We start from the raw sequence: 23,355 nt of genomic DNA, 5'->3' as shown, positions 1-23,355 counted from the left end.
CCAAGCAGTCTTTCTTTTTTTTTTTTTTTTTTGAGACAGAGTCTCGCTCTTTTTCCCAGGCTGGAGCACAGTGACGCAATCTTGGCTCACCACAACCTCCGCCTCCTGGGTTCAAGCGATTCTCCTGTCTCAGCCTCCCAAGTAGCTGGGACTACAGGTGCATGCCACCATATGCCCAGCTAATTTTTGTATTTTTAGTAGAGACGGAGTTTCACCATGCTGGCCAGGATGGTCTCGATCTCTTGACCTCGTGATCTGCCCGCCTCGGCCTCCCAAAGTGCTGGCATTACAGGCGCGAGCCACCGCGCCTGGCCAAAAAACATTTTTTTTAAAGGCTGCCATGACATGACCTAAATTATCCGTCCAGCCTTATCTTTGCTTCCCCAACACACAGGCATCTACTCTCCAGGTCCCTGAGTGGCCCAGCATTGATGCTTTTGCTCAACTCACACACTTCTTTCTGCCTAGAAATCCCTCCCCAATCTCCACCTCTTGAAATGCTCCATGTCCTTCAAGGCCAATTCAAATATCACCTTTGCAAAAAGCCCCAGAGGTGGCTTGAAGGAAGCACTTGAAGGTGTTTCCTTCAAGGAAGCTTGAAGGAAGGTGTGATGTGAGAACCACAGGTTGACCAACAGAGGCTACCCTAGTTGCTGACTAGTAAAGGGGAATTTGCCTTGGCCAAGTCACACTATTTCAGGGTCTGGGTCTCAGCTTAACAGAAGGAAAAGCGTGCTTTATTCAGGCTGCCTGAAGAGTACACACAATCTCACTGTCTCTAATACAGACCACAGAAATGAGTACACAAAGTAGAAAAGCAGAGCCAACAAGTGAAGCTGGATACCAAGGCAGGCAATCAGCCATGCTGTCCTTGACACAAGAGACCAAACTCCAATCAGAGAGGGAGGTGGTGAACATGGAACCAGACTTTCTCTCAGCTAAGGCAGTTACTGTGTCCCATAAAACATGGTAAAGAGGCATGGTAAAGAGGCATGAGTCAAGAGTTACAGAACCTGGGTTTGAAACCTAGCTCTGCCACTTAGTCTATAACGCTGGATGACTTACCTGGACTCCATCAAATGGAGGAAGAAACCATCAAATAGTCCCCTTTGAGCTGGCTGTTCCCTCTGCCTGGACCACTCTTCCCCTAAATCTCCACATAGCTCCTTTCCTCACTTCCCTCAAGTCTCTACTCCATTTTCACCTTTCCTGATCTTCTGAGATAAAACAGGAACTCTTCCCCCCACCTCTAGCACTGCCCATCATCTTTACCCTGCCATATCCCCAGTGCCTGGACCAGGGCCTGGCCGGGGGGAAGTAATCAATAAATATTAGTAGAATAGATGAATAAAGAATACCCACCCCACAGAGTTGTGAAGATGTTTTGAACTGAGCTTGGCCCAAAGTAAAGCTCTGTAAATGTTAAACCTTATTAGAAGAGCCTCCTACTGACAGCGTGCCACATACCAGGCACCCAGAGATGCCCAACAGGAATTGGGGGGTTAAGGGCCTCCCAGTCTTGTTGGAAAGACAGACAGAAGCTTCAGGAGAGGAGCACTTGCTCCTGTGTGTGTGTGTGTGTGAGTGTGCATGTGTGTGTATGAGTGTGCACGTGTGTGTGTGAGAGAGTAAGGGAGACCACCCCTCATATCGTCTTATGCCCAATTTCTTCCTCCAAAGAAAGAAGAAGTAAAAATTAAAAGGCAGAAATGAAATCCACAGGCAGACAGCCCGGCGCCGCACCCTGGACCTGGTAGTTAAAGATCGACCCCTGACCTGTTGGTTCTGTTATCTATAGACTACAGACATTGTATAGGAATGCACCGTGAAAATCCCTATCTTGTTTTGTTTGGATCTAATAACCGGTGCATGCAGCCCCCAGTCACGTACCCCCTGCTTGCTCAATCAATCATGACCCTCTCACATGCACCCCCTTAGAGTTGTGAGCCCTTAAAAGGGACAAGAATTGCTCATTTGAGGAGCTCGGCTCTTGAGACAGAAGTCTTGCCAATGCCCCCAGCTGAATAAACCCCTTCCTTCTTTAATTCCGATTAACCCCTTCCTTCTTTAACTCGGTGTCTGAGGAGTTTCGTCTGTGGCTCATCCTGCTACATTTCTTGGTTCCCTGACCGGGAAACGAGGTGATTGGCGGATGGTCGAGGCAGCTCCTTAGGTGGCTTGAGCCTGCCCTGTGGAACATCCCTGAGGGGGACTCCGACCAGCCTGAGCAAGCGATGCGGATCCTGAGAGCGCTCCCAGATAGGCATTTGCCCTGGTGGGATGCCTCGCCAGAGGAGTGTGTGGCAGGCCCCCGTGGAGGATCAACGCAGTGACTGAACACCAGGAAGGAACGGGCACTTGGAGTCTGGACATCTAAAACTTGGTAAGACTAGTCTTTGAAACTTGCCCACTCTGTTTGAGTGGAAGCGTGGCCTGATCACCCATGGTGTGCCTTTATCGGCACTTTGGTTTTGGTTTTGGTTTTGATTTGGTTTGATTTGCTTGATAGGACCGGTCTTGGGAACTTGCCTACTCCATTTGAGTGGAAGCGTGGCCTGATCACCCACGGCGTGCCATTATCAGCACTTTGGTTTTGGTTTTGACTTGGTTTGAATTGCTTGACAGGATTGGTCTTGGGAACTTGCCTACTCCATTTGAGTGGAAGCGTGGCCTGATCACCCACAGTGTGCCTGTACTGGCACTTTGGTTTTTGTTTTTGGTTTTTGACTTGGATTGCTTGATACTTTGGTTTTGGTTTTGACCTGGCTTGGATTTCTGGATACTCTGATTTTGGTTTTGATTTTGGTTTTGCGTAAACTACAAAAGTGTGTGTGTGCCCTTTTTATCCGTTCTTTGTTTTGTGGTGTGCATGTGGTGTGAGTATGGTGTTTTGTCTAGAGGAAACATGGGTGAGGCACAAAGTAAGCCCACTCCACTAGGAACTATATTTTTGAACTTTTCAAAAAAAGTATTTAAGGGAGACTATGGAGTACTATGACACCAGGAAAACTTAAAACTTTGTGTAAGATAGACTGGCCAACATTAGACATAGGTTGGCCATTAGAAGGAAGCCTGGACAGGTCCCTTGTTTCAAAGGTATAGCACAAGGTGACATGTAAGCCAGGGAACCCAGACCAGTTCCTGTACATGGACACTTGGTTACAGCTGGTTTTAGACCCCCCGCCCCCAACACACAGTGGTTGAGAGAACAGCAGCATAAGCGGCTGGCAGAGGCAAGGAAAGACCAGCAGAGAGAGAAAGGAAAGAGAGAGGAAAAGAGGCAAAGAGAGAGAGAGGAAGAGACAGACAAAGAGGGAGTCAAGGAGAGAGAGAGAGAAAGAAAGAGAGAGAGAGGCAGAGAGAGAGAAGAAGAGACAGAGGCAGAAGGAAAATCAAAGAGAGACAAAGTCAAAGAGAGAAAGAAAGAGAGAGCTATACAAGTAGTTAAAAAAGAAGGAAGTGTACACTATTCCTTTAAAAGCCATCATACCAATTCTAATTTGGACAAAATAAGGTCTTATTAATAGCAAAGGATAATTAAAATCCCAAACTTACAAGGTTTTCAACAAAAGTAAAGTTTGCTAAAAGTTAACAGTGTAACATGTATTATAATAACTTCTATTCTTGTGGCCTTAGACAGTCTAGTCCACAGACATAAAAAAAGGTTCGCTTTGGAAAAGAATGGTTATCATCTTAGAAAAAAAAAAGGGGGGGGGGAAGGGGAGGGTGGAATTTATATAAAAAGAGTGTTATATGGTAAATTCTTGTCCTGAAATAAATTAACTGGTTGTTTAAAAAAAGAAGTATTTGTAATAAGTCAGAAAGTTAAGGCATGTCAAAAAATTGCCTGTAAAAGTCATAAAAGAAAAAAAAAGGTTATGAAAAAATGTGTGTTAAAAAAAAGATTTATGCAAAAAATGTTGTTTAATTTAAAAGTAACTAGGCCTCCTGAATGTAAAACTATTGGGAAAAAAAAACAAACAGTTTATGTGCAAGGTGTATAAGAAAAGCAAAATATACCTTTGGTAAAAGGATTTTAAGGAGGCATAAGAATGTACATTTTTACCTACATTAAAAAGTTAAAAAAATTATTGTTTTGAAGGTTTAAGCAAGTTTTAAAATGTTAATTGCAAAGAACATTCTGTGTGTAAACATATTAGCGAAAGTTAAAGAAGTATCATCCAGTTTTTCTGTGAACTGGACATTAAAGTAAAAGCATAACAGGTTTTTCTTAAAGCACCAACTTGGCCGGGCGCGGTGGCTCAAGCCTGTAATCCCAGCACTTTGGGAGGCCGAGACGGGTGGATCACGAGGTCAGGAGATCAAGACCATCCTGGCTAACACGGTGAAACCCCGTCTCTACTAAAAAATACAAAAAACTAGCCGGGCGAGGTGGCGGGCACCTATAGTCCCAGCTACACAGGAGGCTGAGGCAGGAGAATGGCGTAAACCCGGGAGGCGGAGCTTGCAGTGAGCTGAGATCCGGCCACTGCACTCCAGCCCGGGCGACAGAGCGAGACTCCGTCTCAAAAAAAAAAAAAAAAAAAAGCACCAACTTGCTCTTTAGCAAAAATTATAAAAGGTTAAAAAGAGTCTATAAAATCTTACCTATGGTCAAACATTAAAAATTAAATAAACATGTCTACAAGGTTTTATTAAAATTAGGTTTCACATTAATAACATTTGTTATCTTTAAACATGTTATATTTAAAGATAACATTTAGCTTATCTGGTATAAAAATCATACAAGAAGCATTGTTAAATGTAAAATGGTATTTGCCTTTCTTTGGTTTAAAAAATAATAAAAATAGGTGCTAAAGGAAATTTCTCAGTAAAAAGGCACTAAGGACTATAAAGTCCACTGCCAAGGTCCCCACATTTAAAACAAAAGGTCAATTTCTTAAAAATTAGATATTTGGCTTATCTTCCACTTTCTTTTCTCAAAAAACAAACAAACAAACAAAAAAACTAAAAGTCTTTTAGCACATGGACCACTCCTAGAATTTCCAGTAAACCAGCACCAGCCTGAAGATCACGTTCTCATCGAAAGATGGAAAGAAGAAAAACTCGAACCAGCCCAGGAAGGACCCTACTTTGTGCTACTAACCACCAAGACTGCTGTTCATACAGCAAAAAAAGAATGGACTCATCACATCCGAGTCAAGAAAGCGCCACCCCCTCCAGAGTCATGGGCCATAGTCCCAGGGGAAAACCCTACCAAGCTAAAGCTAAGAAAAATTTAACTCTTTTAATCTATTATATTACTCTTTCTTCTTTCCTTGTTCTATTGCTGGCCATCTAGTTATTAATATAACCAAGTCAATTTCGCCTCAAACTGTTGCATTTAATGCTTGCCTTGTTATACCCTGTGGGGACTTACCAAGTCAAAGACAGCTTTCTACTTCAGAAAAGTTCTTCTGTCCCTCCTGAGTCTCCTCAGACTAGGCATTAGTAAACTAGGATCATTTAATCCGGGGAGATTTTGATAAAGACCCCAGTGCCAACCAAGGGTGTTGCCCCCTGATGTAGAGGTTTCATGCCATAGTTGGTCCAACATTCTGTGAACCACTAAAGAGCAAGGATGGACTGCCCCAACCGGTTTTTGTAATTTCCCTAAAACCATACATTCGTTTTACTAGAGGATCATAGAAGTTAAAGACTTAAAACGGCCGGGCGCGGTGGCTCAAGCCTGTAGTCCCAGCACTTTGGGAGGCCGAGACGGGCGGATCACGAGGTCAGGAGATTGAGACCATCCTGGCTAACACAGTGAAACCCCGTCTCTACTAAAAATACAAAAACTTAGCCGGGCGAGGTGGCGGGCGCCTGTAGTCCCAGCTACTCGGGAGGCTGAGGCAGGAGAATGGCGTGAACCCGGGAGGCGGAGCTTGCAGTGAGCTGAGATCCGGCCACCGCACTCCAGCCTGGGCGGCAGAGCAAGACTCCGTCTCAAAAAAAAAAAAAAAAAAAGACTTAAAACAAACTTTAGCAATTAAGACAGGATACCAAGATGCAAATGCCTGGTTAAAATGGATCAAATATTCCATCTGCACGTTAAACAAAAGCAATTGTTATGTTTGTGCACATGGCAGGCCAGAGGCCCAGATTGTCCCCCTTCCACTAAGGTGGTCCTCCAGTCGACCAGGCATAGGCTGCATGGTAGCTCTTTTCCAGGATTCTACAGCCTGGAGTAGTAAGTCATGCCAAGCTCTCTCTGCTATATCCCAAAGTCCAGCACCCTGCGGCTCAGCCCCCGAGAGCCATCCAGCTTCCATCTGCCAAGTTCACTTCATGTCTCTCACAGCAGGGAGGAAACTTAGCATTCCTTGGAGACCTGAAAGGATGCAGTGAGCTTAAGAATTTTCAAGAGCTTATCAATCAGTCAGCCCTTGTTCATCCCTGAGCAGATGCGTGGTGGTATTGTGGTGGACCTTTACTGGGCACTCTGCCGAATAACTAGAGTGGCACTTGTGCTTTAGTCCAATTGGCTATCCCTTTCACCCTGGCATTTCATCAACCAGAAGGAAAAAAAATAAGACATCGTAAAGCGAGAGAAGCCCCTTATGGGTCTTTCGACTCTCATGTCTATTTAGATGCAATTGGAGTCCCATGAGGAATACCAGATCAATTTAAAGCTTGAAATCAAATGGTTGAAGAATTTGAGTCAATATTTTTGTAGGTGACAGTTAATAAAGATGTAGATTAGATAAACTACATCTATTACAACCAACAGCAACGAGCTTTTCATGAGTTAAAAGAAAAACTCATGTTGGCTCCAGCCCTGAGGCTACCTGATCTGACAAAACTCTTTACACTCTATGTGTCAGAAAGAGAAAAAATGGCAGTTGGAGTTTTAACCCAGACTGTGGGGCCCTGGCCAAGGCCAGTGGCCTATCTCTCAAAACAACTAGACAAGGTTTCCAAAGGCTGGCCCCCAGGCCTAAGGGCCCTGGCAGCAAAGGCCCCGTTATCACAAGAAGCAGATAAACTAACCCTTGGGCAAAACCTGAATATAAAGGCCCCCCATGCTGTGGTAACTTTAATAAATACCAAAGGACATCATTGGTTAACAAATGCTAGATTAACCAAGTACCAAAGCTTGCTATGTGAAAATCCCCACATAACCATTGAAGTGTGCAACATCCTAAACCCCACCACCTTGCTTCCAGTATCAGAGAGCCCAGTTGAACATAACTGTGTAAAGGTGTTCGACTCAGTTTATTCTAGCAGGCTCAACCTCCGAGACCATCCTTGAACATGAGTAGACTGTAAGCGGTACATGGATGGGAACAGTTTCGCCAACCCCTGCAAAGTGACTCTGAAGAAGACGACAAGCCCTGCTCCAGTCACATCCAGAAGCTGACTGGTCCACGCACGGCCGAAGCACGAGGAAACTCATCTCAGGACTCATTTTCCTTAAAATTTGGACTTGTACAGTAAGGACTTCAACTGACCTTCCTCAGACTGAGGGCTATTCCCAGTGTATACATCAAGTCACTGAGGTAGGACAAAATGTTGCTACGGTCCTATTATTATTATTATTACTTTTTTTTTTTTTGAGACAGAGTCTTGCTCTGTCGCCCAGGCTAGAGTGCAGTGGCACGATCTCAGCTCACTGCAAGCTCCACCTCCAGGGTTCACACCATTCTCCTGCCTCAGCCTCCCAAGTAGCTGGGACTACAGGCACCCGTGGCCACGCCCGGCTAATTTTTTGCATTTTTTTTTTTTAGTAGAGATGGGGTTTCACCGTGTTAGCCAGGATGGTCTTGATCTTCTGATCTCGTGATCCACCTGCCTCGGCCTCCCAAAGTGCTGGGATTACAGGTGTGAGCCACCGCACCTAGCCTACGGTCCTATTATTTTACAGTTATTATAAGTGTACTGGAACTCTAAAAAGAACTTGTTTGCATAATGTTATTCTACACAAGGTATGTAGCCCAGGAAATGACCAACCTGATATGTATTATGACCCATCTGAGCCTCCCATGACCACAGTTTTTGAAATAAGATTAAGAACTGAAGACTGGTAGGGGCTCATAAATGATACGAGTGAAGTGTTAGCCAAAACAGAAGAAAAAGGGGTGCCCAAACAAGTCACCTTAAAATTTGATGCCTGTGCTGTCATTAATAGTAATAAGTTGGGAAGGGGTGGCTCTTTTAGTTGGGAAAAAGGCTATGTGACCAAAAATAAGTACATTTGTCATGAATTAGGACTATGTGAAAATGAATGTGGATACTGGTCTTGTGTCATTTGGGCCACTTGGATAAAAGATGAAAAGGATCCAGTCTACCTTCAGAAAGGAAAAAATGGCGTTTCCTGTACTAAGGGACAATGTAACCCCTTAGAGCTAGTAATAACCAATCCCCTTGATCCTTGCTGGAAAAAAAGGGGAACATGTAAACCTAAAAATTGATGGAGCTAGACTGGATCTTCAAGTAAATATCCTGGTTTGAAAAGAAGTTTATAAATGCTGTCCTGAGCCAGTATTTCAAACCTTCTATGATAAACTAAATGTGCCAGTACCAGAAATTCCAGGAAAAACAAGAAATTTGTTTTCGCAATTAGCCGAGCATGTAGCACAGTCTCTCAATGTCACTTCATGTTATGTATGTGGAGGAACTGAAATAAGAGATCAATGGCCATCGGAAGCCCAAGAATAGTACCTACAGACCCAGTTCCTGATGAATTCCCAGCTCAAAAGAATCACCCTGATAATTTCTGGGTCCTAAAAGCCTCAATTATTGGACAGTATTGCATAGCTAGAGAAGGAAAAGAATTCACTCACTCGTAGGACGACTTAGTTGTCTGAGACAGAAACTGTATAATGGTACCACAGAAACAGTCACTTGGTGGAGTTCAAATCACACAGCAAGAAATCCATTTAGCAAATTCCCAAAGTTGCAAACTGTGTGAACCCACCCAGAGTCCCACTGGGACTGGACAGTCCCCACTGGATTATACTGGATATGTGGGCATAGAGCTCACGCCAAATTACCTGACCAGTGGGCAGGTAGTTGTGTTATTGGCACTATTAAACCATCTTTCTTCCTACTGCCCATAAAAACAGGCAAACTCCTGGGCTTCCCTGTCTATGCTTCCCGTGAAAAGAGAACATAGCTATAAGAAATTGAAAAAATGATAAATGGCCCCCTGAGAGAATCATACAATATTATGGGCCTGCTACTTGGACACAAGATGGCTTGTGGGGATACCGGACCCCCATTTACATGATCAACCAAATCATATGGTTACAAGCTGTCTTAGAAATAATCACTAATAAAACCAGCAGAGTCTTGACTATTCTGGCCCGGCAAGAAACTCAGATGAGAAATGCTATCAAAATAGATTAGTTCTCGACTACTTGCTAGCAGCTGAAAGAGAGGTCTGTAGGAAATTTAACCTTACTAATTGCTGCCTACACATAGATAATCAAGGGCAAGTAGTTGAAAACATGGTTAGAGATATGACAAAACTGGCACACATGCCCGTGCAAGTGTGGCATAGATTTGATCCTAGGGCCATGTTTAGAAAATGGCTCCCAGAGCTAGGAGGATTTAAAACTTTTATAACAAGAGTTATAATAGTAAAAGGAACCTACTTACTGCTCCCTTGTTTGCTACCTATACTTCTTCGAATGATAAAAAGCTTCATCGCTACCTTAGTTCACCATAATGCACAAGTGTGCTGTATGAATCACTATCAATCTGTTTTGCAAGAAGACATGGGTAGTGAAAATGAAAGTGAGAACTCCCACTAATAAAATGAGTGAGAGTCTCAAAAGGGGGGAATAAGGGAGGAGACCACCCCTCATATCATCTTATGCCCAATTTCTGCCTCCAAAGAAAGAAGAAGTAAAAACTAAAAGGCAGAAATGAAATCCACAGGCAGACAGCCTGGCGCCACACCCTGGGCCTGGTAGTTAAAGATCGACCCCTGACCTATCGGTTCTGTTATCTATAGATTACAGACATTGTGTAGCAATGCACTGTGAAAATCCCTATCTTGTTTTGTTCTGATCTAATTACTGGTGCATGCAGCCCCCAGTCAGGTACCCCCTGCTTGCTCAATCAATCACGACCCTCTCACATGCACCTCCTTAGAGTTGTGAGCCCTTAAAAGGGACAGGAATTGCTCACTTGAGGAGCTTGGCTCTTTTTTTTTTTTTTTTTTTTTTTTTGAGATGGAGTCTCGCTGTGTCGCCCAGGCTGGAGTGCAGTGGCCGGATCTCCGCTCACTGCAAGCTCCACCTCCCAGGTTCACGCCATTCTCCTGCCTCAGCCTCCCAAGTAGCTGGGACTACAGGCGCCTGCCACCTCGCCCGGCTAGTTTTTTGTATTTTTTTAGTAGAGAGGGGGTTTCACCGTGTTAGCCAGAATGGTCTTGATCTCCTGACCTCGTGATCCGCCCAACTCGGCCTCCCAAAGTGCTGGGATTATAGGCTTGAGCTACCGCGCCCGGCCGGAGCTTGGCTCTTGAGACAGACGTCCTGCTGATGCCCCCGGCCGAATAAACCCCTTCCTTCTTTAACTCAGTGTCTGAGGAGTTTTGTCTGTGGTTCATCCTGCTACATGAGTGTGTGTGAATGTGTGTGAGAATGTGTGTGTGTGTGCGCGCGCGCGTTCAACAGCAGGAGTCTGCAAGAGACTTGGATTTGTCCCCTAAAGGGAGCAGAGGGCTGTTACAGGGTTTCATCTGAACCATACCCTCAGTGCTAAGCAATTAAGGTTTGGGAACCAGTAAGTCGAGAGCAGTTAAGAGGTTGTTGCAAGAACCTAGTGAGAATCTAGTGAGAATCAAGAACCTAGTGAGAATCAAGAACCTAGTGAGAATCAAGAGCAGTTTGTGACAATAAAAGAAATGCAGGAGGAGACAGAAATCACTGGAACTCAGTGCCCTCTTTGTTGGTAGTAGAGGGATGGTCCAGGATGACTCTAGGATTTCTGGTTCTGGCAATTTTCATGGAAGGTGTTTCTATTTCCTCTGATAGGAATCCAAGTGGAAGAACAGATTTGGGGAAAGTGTTCTCTGTTTCACATGTTGCTTTTTTAAATTTTTTGACAGAGTTTTGCTCTTTGTTGTCCAGGCTGGCATGTAGTGGCATGATCTCAGCTCACTGCAACCTCCACCTCCTAGGTTCAAGCAATTCTCCTGTCAGTCTCCCGAGTAGCTGGGATTACAGGCGCCTGCCATCACGCCCAGCTAATTTTTGTATTTTTAGTAGAGACAAGGTTTCACCATGTTGCTCAGGCTGGTCTCAAACTCCTGACCTCGTGATCTGCCTGCTTTGGCCTCCCAAAGTGCTGGGATTACAAGCGTGAGCCACCGCGCCCACCAATAATAGGTAACTTCTAAGACCCATAGCCAGTAAGGCACCCAGCTAGGATGTGAACTCCAGTCCTGTCTGAGAACACCTCTCCTACGCCCCCTGATTGCCTTGATGCCTTGAGTTAGGACCTCAGGAGTGCACGCCTCTGGAAGTCCTTAGCACAGGCAGCTGAGCCCTGAAGTGGATGCAGTCATCCTGGGAATACGGGGAGAGTGGAATGCAAGGAACATCCACATTTAAGGGGTAGGTGGAGAAACGGAAGGAAACAGAACAGCCAGGAAGGTCAGGAGAAACCAGAAGCCACGGAAAAGAGTTAATACCAGATCACAATGCTGCAGGGGCCAGGAACCCTCCCTCAGCTCACAAAGTATCAGACTAACTGGCCCAAGCACCCTCCCACCCCAAAGGACACATTCTTCCTTTTGACATATTAATTGAGGCCATAGGGTTAAGGTCAAACTTTCACTAGCTCAGAGCCTTTGTGTCTCTTTAAATCCGCTTGCATATCTTTGTCTGACCCATTATGTACAGATTTTAGAGTTTAACATCTGAGTTAATTATCTTAATTTCAATTTCTGGGAAGATTCTTCCAGGCTGACCTCCTGCTGCATGGGATATGGCAAAATAACTTAGGTCTTTAGACTGAGAGCTTAATTAAAATATGGGCTGTGCTGTGTGACCTTGGCCAAATTACTTAAACCTCAGTGTTGCTGCCTGTAAAATGAGGATAATATAAATTGCCTTTAGGGATGGTTATAAGACTAAGAGAAAATGCCTAAGATGTCTAGTTTATAGTATGTGCTGTTATTATTATTATGTTTAGTGCTTGGCTTTAGGTCCCGATCACCTGGTAAGCTTGTTAATTCTGATGGCCACCTTCTGGGCAACACAGTGAAATCTGAGCTCCTCGAAAACTAAAAAATCAGCCAGATATGGTGGTGCATGCCTGTAGTCCCAGCCATAGGCTGAGGTGGGAGGATCCCTCAAGCCCAGGAGGTCGAGGCTGCAACGAGCCTTGATTGCCGACGCTGCATTCTAGCCTGGGCGACAGTGAAACCCTGTCTCAAAAAAACAAGAATTCTGATGGCCCTGTTATACTCCCAAAGCTGGAAATCAGAATCTTAGGCATGGAGCCCAGGTTCTATATGTTTATCTCCAGGTGATTCTGAGACACATCCAGGGCTGAGAACCACAAGCACACCCTCCCCTCCCCACCCAACCAGGAATTACGTTCTTCTTCTGTTGTCTGTGTATCTTCATACAGAATTTACCACAGTCTATCAGTCAACTGTCTCTTAGTTAGGCAGGTCTGTCTGTCCTATAGCTGGAAATTCTGAGGGTCAGCCCCCTTCTAGACTGGACGTGGTTATTCCCAAATCAGCCATCTACTGAGTCATGCCTCTTCATCCATTACAATAATCTCATTTCAGAGGGGAACCCAAGCTTTTTAATTTATTAATTTATTCACTCATTTGCAGTTGCCCCCTTAAGCCTTCTACAGCATGAATAATTGAGAATTCACATAAATTCTGGGGTGAGACTAGAACAAATGGAAAGAGAAGTTTAACACAACTTGACCCAAGTCTCCAGGTATTAATAACTGCTCCATAATTAATAATAATATAACAATAGTTATATAGCATGCTTTGTGTCAGGCCTTGTTTTAAGTGTCGGCTAACCACAGGTCGAAGACTTCCTGGATTCCCTAGCAGAGGAATGAATGACATGAAAGGGAAATTCCTCCAGGAAAAAAAAATATACATTTTTGAGGTTTTCTTTGCCTCATCTCTGATTTCAGACCCATGGTTTCTTTGCTGAGTCATGGAGAAGGGCATTTGGAAAGGGGGAAGGCGGAGGAGTAAGTGTCACCTTCCCATTCCCAGGGCAGCAGGGACACCAAAGCTAGACAGGCACATTTTCATCCCACCCTAAGTCTCTTCAATGAACAAATAATAATATTAATGAATGCTTGAATGAAAAATTAATAAGTAATTCAACAAGCACTTACTGATTCCCTCTGAACGCTTTGGAATCAAATCTCCCTGGATTTGATTCCTAGCTCTGTCACTTATGAAGGGGAAGTGACTGAGCCTCAGTTTCTTCATCTATAAAATGGTGATGTTTGTTTCAACCTTCAAGCTTGAGGTGAAGGCCAAGTGAGCTAAGACAGGCAAGGATCTTGGCACACAGAGGGCATTCCACAGATGGTAACTCCTGTGTGCCAAGCACTGTGAGGAACACATCAGCAAGTTCCTTCTCAACTCTCTAGTCCAGGCTTCTTAGACAGTAACCTGCACATGAATCACTTGGAACTTTGGTAAATGCAGATTCTAATTCAACGCTTCCAGGTAGGGCCCGGGAATCTGCATTTCTATCCATCACCCACAGCAGCTGCTGGGACACACCTTGAGTGGTGAAGATCACACTTGGAGTCCACACTGAGGCAATTTTTAGCTGTTTTCACTCACAGACTTTCTTATCCATTGTATCAATTTTAGTGCGTCAAAGTGACTTGCAGAACCTGTTAACTATGCAGCTGCGTGATTCTTTCCCCAGTCCCCAGAATCAAAGTCTCAGACACACCCTGGTGGTTCTAACCCCCACTAATGTCCACATCCTTCAAGGTGGTTATTTATTTGCCTTCTCCAGCCTTCCCTTCAGTAGGCCAAACCATTCTAAATGCTTCAAATGTTTTTGCACCCAGGATTTTGTAATAAATTCCCTTTAAAAGGTCAGACATTTATGAGAAGGGAGTTTAATTATTAGTCTTTTCTGAATGTAAACCGTCTTCATTCCAACTAAAGTGGTAGGAGAGGAGAAGCCATACTGGGAAAGAGTAGAATTTCTTGCTGATTTGACACAAAATGCTGATATCAATGAAGAGAACATTTAGCTAACTGTAAATGGGGTATAAAGTGTCATCAATTCAATGAATCACTGTGCACTGGAAAAAATGCCCTAAAATCTTACACCTCATATATGGAAGAAATTTTGATGTCCTAAATTTGACACTAATCCTAATATCTTCATGACATTACCAATAATGACTTCTGAAGCTGAAATAAGCTTTTCTGGACTATCAATAATAGAAAAAGTTTATAATCAATCATGCTAGAGGAATACTGTTTTATTTATTCTATGGAAAATATTACAAAATTATTATCATATGAAGATGCAACCAAGAAGGATGCACCCAAAAAACCTAGGAAAATCAAGCCTGTAATCCCAGTTACCTGGGAGGCTAAGGCAGGAGGATTGCTTGAGCCCCGAAGTCCAAGCTATGACTACACCATGGTACTCCAGCCTGGGTGACAAAGCAAGACTCCATCTCCAAAAAACAACAACAACAAAGACATAGGAAAAAAAAGGCATTATAGAGGAGTGTCAAAGAGTTAACACAAATAGTATGTTACTTTTCTGGATTTTGAGATGTTTGTGATCTTGATGTTTCAGCTCTTTTTTCTAATACATTGTGATTTCATTTCAAAATCTAAATAAATATTAACGTTTATATATTTTATATCTGTGATTTTGTAATGTTTCCGTATTGGGTTTTTGTGTTTGTTTGTTTGTTTGTTTTGACACAGAGTCTCACTCTGTCGCCCACACTGGGGTGCAGTGGTGCGATCTCTGCTCACTGCAACCTCCACCTCCTGGATTCAAGCAATTCTCCTGCCTCAGCCTCATGAGTAGCTGGGATTACAAGCACATGCTACCATGTCTGGCTAATTTTTGTATTTTTAGTAGAGACGGGGTTTTGCCATGTTGGCCAGGCTGGTCTTGAACGCCTGACCTCAAGTGATCCGCCTGCCTCGGCCCCTCAAAGTGCTGGGATTACAGGTGTTAGCCACCATGCCCGGCCTCTGTATTGTTGTTTAAGAAAGGCTCCCCAGATTACATAAGCTTTAGACCCCATAAAACCAGAATCTTCACGCCTGTAATCGCAGCACTTTGGGAGGCTGAGGTGAGCGGATCACGAGGTCAAAAGATCAAGACCATCCTGGCCAACAGGGTGAAACCCCATCTTTACTAAAAATATAAAAATTAGCTGGGCGTGGTGGCACGCACCTGTAGTCCCAGCTACTAGGGAGGCTGACGCAGGAGAATCGCTTGAACCCAGGAGGCGGAGGTTGCAGTGAGCCAAGATGGCACCACTGCACTCCTGCCTGGTGACCGAGTGAGACTCTGTCTAAAAAAAACAAAAAACAAAAAACAAAAACAAAAACAAAAAACCAGAATCTACCCTGGTTATACTTGAAAGCACGTGAACTTTGGTGTCATATCTGGGCTTAAATCACAGGTCTACCACACTTGCTTCCTGTGTGCTGTGTAGCCTGAGAAAAGTTACTTAATCTCCCTGAACCTCAGTTATTTGCTCTAAAATGGAATGATGAGCTGGACACGGTGATGAATGCCTATAGTCCCAGCTACTTGGGAGGCTTAGGTGGGATTGCTTAAGCCCAGGAGTTCAAGTCTAGCCTAAGCAACATAGCAAGACCTCGTCTCTAAGAAAACTAAAATAAAATAGGCCAGGCATGGTGGCTCACGCCTATAATCCCAGCACTTTAGGAGGCCAAGGCGGTGGATCACGAGGTCAAGAGATTGAGACCATCCTGGCCAACGTGGTGAAACCCCGTCTCTACTAAAAATACAAAAATTAGCTGGGTGTGGTGGCACGCACCTGTAGTCCCAGCTACTTGGGAGGCTGAGGCAGGAGAATAGCTTGAACCCAGGAGGCGGAGGTTGGACTGAGCCAAGATTGTGCCACTGCACCCCAGCCTGGTGACAGAGTGAGACTCCGTCTAAAAAATTAAAATAAAATAAAAATAAAAAACAAAATGGGATGGTAATATCTATCTTGCAGGCTTGTCTTGAGAATTAAGTAAGATGCTGAATGCAAAGTGCCCATTTTGTGGCCATCTTAATAAGCCTGTGGTAAGAAGACAATCGAGACAGTGAGAGGTTCATTTGAGGTCACATAGCAGAGGGAATGTCCTTTAGAAAGAATCTGGATTTCAAGTTTATACTAACAACCTCACTTCCTCTCAATCTCCCAACCCTTTCAAAACAGGAAGTAAAAAGGGAGCCTGTATTATGGAAGTAAATCTAACCCATCCTTCCCTCTTCACCAAAGACAAGTCATAGAGACGTCCCCGCACACCACACCCCTGCACTTCCACGTGGGGAAAGTCAATTGGGTGTCCCACTGACAGTGCCTGTGAGAAATAATGAATCAGATGAAATTGAGAAATACTTGGCCTTTTGGGTTTTTTTTGAAACCATCTATTTGGTTACCAGTTTTGTGTTCTCTTTTTTTCCACCAACTCAACCCCAAAATTCTCTTTTTTCCACAAACTTGCTCCAGTTTCTTTTTTTTTTTTCCCCCCCCTTGAGACAGAGTCTCACTCTGTCACCAAGGCTGGAGTGCAGTGGCGTGATCTCGGCTTACTGCAACCACCACCTCCCAGGTTCAAATGATTCTCCTGCCACAGCTCCCCGAGTAGCTGGGATTATAGGTGTGCGCCACTATGCCCAACTAATTTTTGTATTTTTAGTAAGGATGGGGTTTCACCATGTTGGCCAGGCTGGTCTCAAACTCCTGACCTCAGGTGATCCACTAGCCTCAGCCTCCCAAAGTATTGGGATTACAGCCATGAGCCATCGCGCCCAGCCTCCAGTTTCTTTAGAATCATTATTTCATTTCATTCTCACAGTGGCTCTAGATGACAAGTATTTAGTTTTTCGGTTTTGTTTTGCTTTTAGAGACAGGGTCTAACTATGTTGCCTAGACTGGACTTGAACTCCTGGGCTCAAGTGATCCTCCCGCCTCAGTCTCTCGAGTAGCTGGGACTACAGGTACCTGCCACTGAGCCTGGCTCCAAGATGGTAAGTATTTATAACCCCCATTTTGTGGATAAGGAAACAGACTCAGAGAGGTGGAGTACCTTATCTGGATATGAATCCAGGTCTGCCTAGCGTCAGAACCCAGGTTCTTTTTTTTTTTTTGAGATGGAGTCTCGCTCTGTCGCCAGGCTGGGGCACAGTAGCATGATCTTAGCTCACTGCAACCTCTGCCTCCCAGGTTCTAGCAATTCTCCTGCCTTAGCCTCTCGAGTAGCTGCAACTACAGGCGCGCGCCACCACGCCCAGCTAATTTTTGTATTTTTAGTAGAGACGGGGTTTCACCATGTTGGCCAGGATAGTCTTGATCTCTTGACCTCATGATCTGCCTGCCTCGGCCTCCCAAAGTGCTGGGATTGCAGGTGTGAGCCACCATGCCCGGCCTTCCTTTTTCTTTATTTTTGGTGTGATCACACGTTGCATTTACTTATTGTATCTCCTTAGTCTCGTTTGCCCCAGTTTTAAAATAAGGTAGAAAAGAGATACTTCCAGAATCCTTTGCAGTTCTAACATTCTGTGAGCCCAACCTGTATACACGTAATTCAGCTAACTGAATGTGTTCTTGCTGATTTTTCTGAAGATTTCCCCCTAGAACTACAACGTCCTCTGCTTATACTACATTATGAAGGCTGCAAATAATATGTGGTGGTTAGCATGATGTGGCCATGGAGTTTAGATAGCCTTGGCTCTGAATCCCAGCTCCATCAAGCCCTGGTTATGTGACCTTGGACACATAACCAAGCTTCACCTCTTTTTTTTTTTTTTTTTTTTTTTTTGAGACGGAGTCTCGCTCTGTCGCCCAGGCTGGAGTGCAGTGGCGCGATCTCGGCTCACTGCAAGCTCCGCCTCCCGGGTTCACGCCATTCTCCCGCCTCAGCCTCCCGAGTAGCTGGGACTACAGGCGCCCACAACCGCGCCCGGCTAATTTTTTGTATTTTTAGTAGAGACGGGGTTTCACCGTGGTCTCGATCTCCTGACCTTGTGATCCGCCCGCCTCGGCCTCCCAAAGTGCTGGGATTACAGGCGTGAGCCACCGCGCCCGGCAGCTTCACCTCTTAAAGCCTCCTTTTCCTCCTTTATAAAATGGTGGTTGCATAAAGGTCCCCATCACCTAAAGCTATCGTGACAGAGATGGTGCCTGGAAAGTGCACAGTACTGTGCTGAGGACTCAGCATTACTACGTTTGATAACCTCACGCCTCCTTGTCTGTTTTGGGCCTGAATGTAGAATTTGAGGGGATAACGTCAAAGGGAGACTGAGGTGCAGTGGCTCGTGGCTGTAATCCTAGCCCTTTGGAAGTCTGAGATGGGAGGATCGCTTGACCTCAGGAGTTCAAGACCAGCCCGGGCAACAGAGTGAAACCCCGTCTCTACAAAAAATTTATATATATATTTAAAAATTTAAAAATTTATTTATATTTAAAAAGTTAAAAAAATATATATATATATATACACACACACACATATATATATATGACTAAGTTGGAGAGGGGCAGAAGGGGCAAGGGACATGGGATAGCCAGACAGTGTGATTCCAGATGAATGCACATGGCTGAGCTGGGGAAGAGAACAGCTTTCCTCTCTGCCCAACCCCACCCACGTGTGTCTGGGTAATGTCAATGAGATGTTGGGCTGGAAAGTGGTAGAGAACACTAAAATATCCAAAGGGGGAATTACAGGTATTTCTGAAATGCATCCCCAAATTTTCTATCTCAGCAGGCAATGACAAATCCCTGGGGTAAAACTTACACTCTGTTCTTCCCTTCTCTCTAACACTGGCACAATTCCTAATCCGAATTTCATTCTCCACCTAAGCAGTCAATCCAAAGCCTCCAATTCTTCCAGCCCCTGAAAGTTCAGCTCATCTGCCCTAAAACCTTTTTTATTTATTTTATTTTCTTTATTATTTTTATTTTTATTTTTTTTGAGACGGAGTCTCGCTCTGTCGCCCGGGCTGGAGTGCAGTGGCCGGATCTCAGCTCACTGCAAGCTCCGCCTCCCGGGTTTACGCCATTCTCCTGCCTCAGCCTCCCGAATAGCTGGGACTACAGGCGCCCGCCACCTCGCCCGGCTAGTTTTTTGTATTTTTTTTTTTTTTTTTTTTTTTTTTTGAGGCGGAGTCTTGCTCTGTTGCCCAGGCTGGAGTGCAGTGGCGTGATCTCGGCTCACTGCAAGCTCCGCCTCCCGGGTTCCTGCCATTCTCCTGCCTCAGCCTCCCGAGTAGCTGGGACTACAGGCGCCGCCACCACGCCCGGCTAATTTTTTTTGTATTTTTAGTGGAGACGGGGTTTCATTGTGTTAGCCAGGATGGTCTCGATCTCCTGACCTCGTGATCCGCCCGTCTCGGCCTCCCAAAGTGCTGGGATTACAGGCTTGAGCCACCGCGCCCGGCCTTTTGTATTTTTTTTAGTAGAGACGGGGTTTCACCGTGTTAGCCAGGATGGTCTCGATCTCCTGACCTCGTGATCCGCCCGCCTCGGCCTCCCAGAGTGCTGGGATTACAGGCTTGAGCCACCGCGCCCGGCCCCTAAAACCTTTAAAGTAAACAAACTGATAAACCAAACAACATTCCTGCCATTTCTCTTTTTGAAAATCTTAGCATTTTATAATAGTTTAAAAATGGAAACAACCAAAATATCCAACCATAGAGGATTCATTAAATAATTATAACCTTACAATAGAATATTGTTCTATAATATAAAATTGTACTATGTTATATAGACTACTGTACTATATGTTCCATATTATGAGTGAATATTAAAAGCAACCGTGGATGTAGAATAGAGTAGTGGTTATCACTGTAAGTCCTAGAGTTGGACTGATTTGGGTTTAATTCCCAGATCCACCATGTACCAGCTGCATGACCTTGACAAGTCTTGCTCTGCCTTAGTTGTGCATTGGAAAAATGACAATAATAATAAAAAGCTCTGATTTCATTGTCAGATTTTCTGCCTGGTTTAAATCCTGGTTCTGTCAGTTTCTAATAGCTGTACAATCTTAGGCTTTCTATTGCTCAGTCTTCTCATGTGTAAACAGGATATACCACACAGGGTTTTCTCTTGGGTGAGAATTAAAAGAGATAACACATGTAAAACCCTTAAAACATGCCTAGTAGGCAGGCGCGGTGGCTCACGCCTATAATCCCAACACTTTGGGAGGCTGAGGTGGGTGGATCACCTAAGGTCAGGACTTCGAGACCATCCTGGCCAACATGGCAAAAACCCATCTCTACTAAAAATACCAAAATTAGCCAGGGGTGGTGGTGTACACCTGTAATCCCAGCTACTCAGGAGACTGAGGCAGGGGAATCGCTTGAACCTGGGAGGTGGAGGTTGCAGTGAGCTGAGACTGTGCCATTGCACTCCAGCCTGGGTAACAGAGCAAGACTCCATCTCAAAAAAACAAAACAAAACAAAACAAGAACAGTGCCTAGCACAACTCATGTGATACTATAATTCCTGCACCCAAACCCCACTTCCAACTCCACAAGGGACTTCTAAATATAAAGGCACATCCAAATTACTTAGAGTGCACCATCTTGAAAAGGAACACCTGTGCTACACCAGATGTATAATATCAGCATGCATCCATCTCAGGTGGGCTTTCTGGCAGGGGGTATCATCATCATTAAGAACTGGTTAACCAGGTACCAGCCCCCTCCCCTCTAATAGGAGTAGCTGGGGGTTGCCGGGGCTCACTCAGTGTACAGTGAGCCCATTATGGTGAATTCTGCCTTTGAACTTGACTGAAAACCCACAGCTGTCTGCAGAGGGTTCCTGATGGAGGGTCCCAAGTGCCCACGCTATTACTCAACAACAGCCCAACTTAGCCGGGTCACAGAGGGGCAGCCACCTGTTGAACCCACAGCACCGTTCAGTTCCCATCTTAGTTCTTCCTCTGGGTAAACTCTGACACTATTATCAATTTAAGCCCAAAAGGGTGGGGGTGGGTGGCCAATCTGGTATTTCTCTTAAGCCTAACTGTCAATTCCCCACAGTTCTTTTTTATTTTTTCGAGACGGAGTCTAGCCCTGTTGCCCAGGTTGGAGTACAATGGTGCGATCTCGGCTCACTGCAATCTCCACCTCCCAGATTCAAGCAGTTCTCTTGCGTCAGCCTCCCGAGTAGCTGGGATTACGGGCACCTGCCACCATGTCTAGCTAATGTTTGTATTCTTTAGTAGAGATGGGGTTTCACTGTGTTGGCCAGACTCGTCTCAAACTCCTGACCACGTGATCCACCTGCCTCGGCCTCCCAAAGTGCTGGGATTACAAGCGTGCGCCACCGTGCCTGGCCCCCCATGGTTCTTGGCTTCCAACAGAATTAGGGTAATTCATATGGTACATTATACTTTTCAAAGAGTTTATACATATATGATTGTCATAATTTACAAGTATATAATGTTTAACGATTTTATAAAGCACTTTCTCTCCCACTAACTGATTCATCTTCACAAGAACATTGTGAGCTTCGAGTTGGAGAATCTCAAGCAAGGGAGAGGTGAAACCGTGGGGACAGGTGTTGCCTATGGAGGTTGGCTCTGAGGCCACATGGGTGGCGCGACCCGAGCGAGGGTATCTCATTCCCGGGCCCACCTCCTCAGCCTCACAGGCCCCAAAATGTAAGCTGGCAGTACATCCAGAGTGGCCCCTACTCCCAGGCTGGACTCATGGTAACCAGCGCCCCAAGACTGTGGCACACCCCCACGGCAAAATCTAAACAGATGGTGGTAAACAGGTGCTGGGGGCCTCGGCTGGCACATTCTCTTACTGTAGGCTCTTCCCCAGCAGTGGTCAGTGGGGAATCCCAAGGGGACTCACTTGGTGGGTGATGAAGGAGAATTAAGGGAGGCAGCCAAAGCGTTCCAGTGTTGGGGACTCACTGAGAGTAGTGAAAATTGCCAGGCCACGCCAGGCTACCTCTCCACTCACTGATTTCTTGCTTGCTTGACTTTTTTTTTTTTTTTTAAAAGTATCCAGGGCTAATGAACCTTTCTTCCTAGATATGTGAATTTTGTGGGCTAGTGACAATCAGGCCTTGATTGGAAGCCATTCTGTTTTTGTTTTTTGTTTTTGTTTTTGTTTTTGAGACAGGGTCTTGCTCTGTCACTGAGGCTGGAGTGTGGTGGCTCGATCACAGCTCACTGCAGCCTCAACCTCTCAGGCTCAAGCAGTCCTCCCAGATCCTCGGAGGGTTGAGGCAGGAGGATCACTTGAGCCCAAAAGTTCAAGACCAAGCCTGGGCAACATACCAAGACTCTGTCTCTAAAAAAAAAAAATTAAAAATTAGCTTGGTCTGCCCAGGTGCGGTGGCTTACACCTGTAATCCCAGCACTTTGGGAGGCCAAGGCAGGTGGATCACCTGAGGTCAGCAGTTAGAGACCAGCCTGGCCAACATGGTGAAACCATGTCTCCACTAAAAATACAACATTAGCTGGGCGTGGTGGCACGCGCCTGTAGTCCCAGCTACTCAGGAGGCTGAGGCAGCAGAATCACTTGAACCTGGGAGGCAGAGGTTGCAGTGAGCCGAGATCTCGCCACTGCACTCCAGCCTGGGTGACAGAGTGAGACTCTGTCTCAAAAAAAAAAAAAAAAAAAAATTAGCTGGGTGTGGTAACACACACCTGTTGTCCCAGATACTCTGGGGCTTGAGATAGGAGGATGGCTTGAGCCAGGGAGTGTGTTGCAAGTCTGTGCAACACAGCGAGACCACCATCTCCATAAAAACTTCAAAAATTAGCCAGGTGTGGTGGCACACACCTCTAGTCCCAGATACTGGGGGAGTTGAGGTGGGAGGATTGCTTGAGCTGACAAGGTCAAGGCTACCGTGAGCCGTGACTGAGCCACTGCACTCCAGTCTGGGTGACAGAGTGAGACCCCCATCTCTAAAAATAAAAAGTCTCTCACCCATGCTGGACTCAAACTCCTGAGTTTAAGCCTCTCTAGTAGCCGGGACTACAGGCATGCACCACTGCGCCCAGCTCATCCATTCTGTTTTGATTACATTGTCTACCTCTCAGAGTCTGGTTCTTTCTAGCTTAGGTAGAAGTAAGGGAGGGAGGGAGAGATGCATCTCTGTGGCTTTTAGATGCATTATTCTTATTCCCATTTTATATATGAAGAAATTGAGGCT

At 45.1% G+C, this 23,355-nt stretch overlaps 1 protein-coding gene across 1 annotated transcript in view; it reads right to left on the bottom strand.

The window, feature by feature from the left end:
- LOC105489611 (cyclin D3) overlaps window positions 1-23,355 on the bottom strand; it is a 127,282-nt gene that overhangs the window by 27,906 nt on the left and 76,021 nt on the right. The gene's annotated exons all lie outside the window — the stretch shown is intronic.

This window comes from Macaca nemestrina, chromosome 5 (assembly GCF_043159975.1).
Source record: "Macaca nemestrina isolate mMacNem1 chromosome 5, mMacNem.hap1, whole genome shotgun sequence".
NCBI lineage: Eukaryota > Metazoa > Chordata > Mammalia > Primates > Cercopithecidae > Macaca > Macaca nemestrina.
This window is presented reverse-complemented; position numbering and strand designations above follow the sequence as displayed.